Here is a 4,567-nt window from a genome sequence, read left to right on the forward strand (position 1 = left end):
TTACATGTGTAAATAGCTTCCTGAAGAGCAGGCTCAGTTTGACTCAAGCTCAGTTAAAATCTGATCCAAAATCAGCAGGAGTCACACAAGAAAAAAAAAATTTTAAATAATCCCCTACTTTGAACCAGGGGCTCTGAACCAGGTCTTTGGTTAATTGGAAATGGATAACATTGGATATGACACCTGCTGGGCAGTCTTTGGTCACTAATCCACTCCAGTTGTCCACAAAGCCTTGCAGCCTTGTCACCCTTCACGCCAGGCTCAGCAGGGAGGTGAGAGATGAATGCCTCAGAAAGTCAAACTACTCACTCCAGCCCTGTTATCTTCTGGATGGGGTCGGGGCAAAGCCACGGGTAGCACAGGTGAAGTACGCATTGCCACTGGCCACACAGCACCTGCCTCCAAATAGGAAAAAGAGAGCTTGGTCTTCAGCACTATGGATAAACAGGGAGGGAAAAAAATACAAAAAAGCCTTATAAATTCAAAGAATTTCTACTGAAATAGTGCCATAAACTGTGGGAAAGACTTCTCAAAGAAAGTAACTTTCTCTATGGAAACAAATAGATGATTTCTCAAGTGGATGCCCCTGCCAAGCCCTAGCACTGAAGTCCTGTAAAAAGCTCCAGAAAGGGATTTAAGCTGGCTTTTAGGCCAGGACAAATCCCACCGGCTTGTAGCTGAGATACCACTTTTGTTAATACAGAAGTTGGTTTTTATTCCTTCTGCCAAAGCAACCTGGCCTGCCTGGTCCCGCAGTGAGGTCATAACTCAGGGCTGATCACATCACAGCACGTTGCCATGGCAATGCTTGAACTGTCACAAAGGATGTGCGCTGTGATTTCACAGCAGATGGGCTGTGAGGGAGGAAGCCCTCATTTAAATTTTAAAAATTGCTTTAGTAATTAGCAAGAGCAATAGAAAAAAAATTAAAAAACATTGAAAAGAGAAGAAAAATCCCCAAACTGTCACTCTCAGCAAAGGTTATAGCATTCACGTGAGACCTACAGGTCATCCACAAGAAAGGCCAAGCTGCTGCTCCAAGTTCACTGAGCTTGTCAGATCACTGGTAAGTCCAAAAAGTCTGGAGCCTGCTTGGCTACAGGAGGCCCAGGGCACCCAGGTGGGTGAGCAAAGCCCCCTGGTGCATCAGTGCATTTCAAAGCCAGCCGCCCTTCACAGGGACCTGATAGGAATGGCAGAGGGCAGGCAGAGGCTGCCAAAGGCTTTATCAGAACACCCGACACAAGTCAGTACAGTGGCCTGGCTTGAGAAGTTTTTAGCAAGGAGCTGGCTCAGTTATTTCTACAGTCCTTCTTAATGAAGCACAAATAGCACACAGATGTGCTTGCATCCTTTCAGGGACAAGGTGGAGTTTTACTCCTCAAAGGTAAGAGTGAAACACCTTGGCTCCCTAAGTTTCACAGCCCAGCAGCACTGACCCACAGCAGCCTACGCCGGCCTTGTCCTGCATCCTCAGCAACCAGCGCAGAACGATAACCCGTTCCCACCTCTTGCCCTGGCACCTGGGAACTGAGATCAACAGTGAACACTGGAGGCACAGCAGATGGTGTCAAGCTTTCCAGATAGCCATGGTGCAGCCCTGCTCTCTCCTCAGGTTTCTCCATCCCTGGCAGAGGTGACCTTGAGGAAGCAAAGCCTCGGGTCCCCATCCCCATGGCCACCACAGCTCACGGCAGAGACGCCGACGTCCCCCGGCTCGCCACAGAAGCTCTCTTCCACATGACAGCAGCTCAGCAACCTCAAGGCAAAATTAAATCTCTCTCCCTTCTGCCTGCAGCAGGCAAAGCACGTGGTGTTTCAGAGACCTTGGGCTGAGTCCTCATATTTAATGGGGAGAGCAGACTTCAATGCAGCTTGTTCCTTGTTCATTCAGTGACTAACTGTTGATCTCTCTAAGAATAAGCCAGATGGTTCCCGTGATAAGTGATCAGCTCTCCTGGAGTTTTTGAAACAGAAAAAGACAGATGCCTGTGTGCCTCTTGCCAGGACCCATCTTAAGCTCAGGCGATGAGTGCAAATGCTTAGGGAGGTTGTGTTCAGGGGATTCTCTCCATCCAGGCTTAGCAACTAATCTTCCCCATCAGCCCTTCTTCCAGGAGGGGAGGTATCTTGCCTTCCGACAGCTTTCCCCAGCTTAAGGGCACTACAAATCATAAGATCAGCCCTTATAATTGGATCAGACTTTGATATTGTTTTCCTTTTCTGTGCATTCATATTAACATCTCATTTTGCAGACAGCACATCTGATCGATGCTTACTACTTCAGCTTGTATTTGCACACGCCCCGGTGATTGAGAACACTGATAGGAGCGACAAAGCATTTTAGCAAAGAAGAAAGCTTGCTTTGGGAAGGTGTTTTGCTGAGGTGGAGAAAAAAACCCACCAAGCTAAAGAGCTTTGTGTCTCAGCCATTGATGTGCACACCACCAGTCAAGCACCGCTTCCTGCCATCAATGCAGAGATCAAGGTCTCCACAAGAGAGGGAAAAAAGGTAGCAGTGTTTGTCTGCTGACTTCTTTTTTATTTGTTTTTACCTTAATTTCTTCTTCTGATTGTATAAGAAGCCTGATTCCACTACTGAGCTGGCATTAAGAACAGGGAGCCAGCAAATCGATATGCCCATGCAGGGTTAGAAGAATGGGGTGGAAGAGGAGATGGGAGTAAGTTGCAAAATTAGCAACAGAAACTGAGTTTTGTTCTTCCCAAAACCAGCTCCAAGGCAGTAGCTTGGCCCACCAGCCAAGGGCTGGTTCACCTGCCCTGGGAGAACATTCCAAAGCTCACAACCTACCCGTTTGCTCCTAGATCTTCTAGGCAAAACTCCACTTGATCTCACAGAGTTAGGCCAGCACAAAAATGAGAAACATGTAGCCATGCACTCAACAGAAAACACTTCTTTTATTTGCATGCCTCTGTTGTGGCTCTTAGATGATGTACATTCCCCTTTAGGATATTTATGCAGTATCTTCAGAACAAAAGTCAGAGCTGCACCTCCAAGAAAGGGAATTAGATCTGTAATGCTGACTCAGCCTGCAATTTCACAGGATTAAACAGTCAGAAAGAAACCATTAGACTGAAAAGGACTGAAATGTATGCGACACTACATATGTCAGACACTCATACCCACACTGTTAAGAAAACTACGTATCAGTACACAGTTCATTATGTCTGACCAAGGCATTATTTCACAGACAAGACTGCAACTACATCTGAGGGCTTTATGGAGCAGATGTCACTTTAAACCCAGAGACCGTGCACAGAAGGAACAGAGAGGGCACTAGATTTGAAGCAAGCAAGTACTCTACCCTCACTTTCCTGGGAAATTGTGCATGCATGTTCACTGTGCTTTGTAATCAGTGTGGCTTTCATTGTGCTATTAATTAAAAAGAGAGGCCTTATGCAAAAGAAATTTTAAATTGCAAATTTCCTTTTGCATGTTCTGCAAAAGCAATTTCCATTTTGCTATGTTACCCCACGTCATGTTAATGTTAGGTTTTTATAAATGAATATTGAGACTTTGTAAGAGTATTCAAATTGCATTCATCACTGATACTTTTTTAATTGCATGACTTCCCAAGGAATCAAGGCTTTTGTAATTATAAACTCTAATCTTAAACACCGTTCTCCCATCCCTCAATAAACCTTTGATCGTTTCACTTAACTTCAATTAAATTTGACAGAATCAGAGCTAACCAACCAACTACAAGTTTCCTAAAAGACAGCATCCAGACAGAGATGCCACACAGCCTGTTTGTCCCACTGCTCAAGATTCAGAGGAGGAATTTGATGACCAAGTCAAAAACGGTTCATAAAACCAATCTCTGTGCACTATATTTTGTGCCTCCGTGTAGGAAAATGACAAGTCAGACACAAGCAGGTATTCTTAGAGTTAGATGACACAGTGTGAGCAGCTTCTCTAGCAGGAACATTGAACACACACGTGCTCAAATAGTTGTCCTTAGTTTATTCATATAGGATAGTAATAACAATTGCTCCAATTTCAAACCCACATCCTCTTCATCTTAAATACAGTGAATTGTGCCTCATTTTTAATGACCTTCCAGTACCTAATTTGTGTGGCACCATCCACGATTTTGGGGAAGGTGGCTAAGCCTCACTGCGGGCCTTACTTGGTGCAGGGATCTCTCTGGCCACAGGTTAGAACTGCCTTTCTTATAACCCGGGCTTAAGGTCTGAAATCCCACACCTGGCTCCCACTGACAGCCCTTTTTTGCACTTGAAAGGCAGCATTAGCTGCCAGATCACCTGATCAGTCAAAGAGCCTTCTGCATTTGGAAATGCAAAAAGAAAGCTAAACGGGCCTTAAAGTACGTGTCAATTAGGACAACAGCAAGAAGATGATTTTTCACCTGTTTTTCCATTAATCTACCCTTTCAAGAACATTTTATACTCAAAAGTATAGTAGTCTTACTAAAACACTTCGGCTTATCTCTTTTTCTAGATCATAGAAAAGGAATTAAAGACAGTAAAAAAAATGTGTATCCTGGAGGAAAATCTTTGCGCCCTAAAATAACTTTTTTTTTTG

General features: G+C 44.4%; 1 long non-coding RNA gene across 1 annotated transcript; it reads left to right on the forward strand.

The window, feature by feature from the left end:
• The first annotated feature begins 1,037 nt into the window (after positions 1–1,037).
• On the forward strand, positions 1,038–1,797 carry LOC128809324 (uncharacterized). The gene is made up of 2 exons (XR_008437683.1): positions 1,038–1,387; positions 1,478–1,797. It is a non-coding gene; the product is annotated as an uncharacterized LOC128809324 (long non-coding RNA).
• The last annotated feature ends 2,770 nt before the right edge of the window (positions 1,798–4,567 follow it).

The sequence above is a fragment of the Vidua macroura genome, chromosome 1 (assembly GCF_024509145.1).
Source record: "Vidua macroura isolate BioBank_ID:100142 chromosome 1, ASM2450914v1, whole genome shotgun sequence".
NCBI lineage: Eukaryota > Metazoa > Chordata > Aves > Passeriformes > Viduidae > Vidua > Vidua macroura.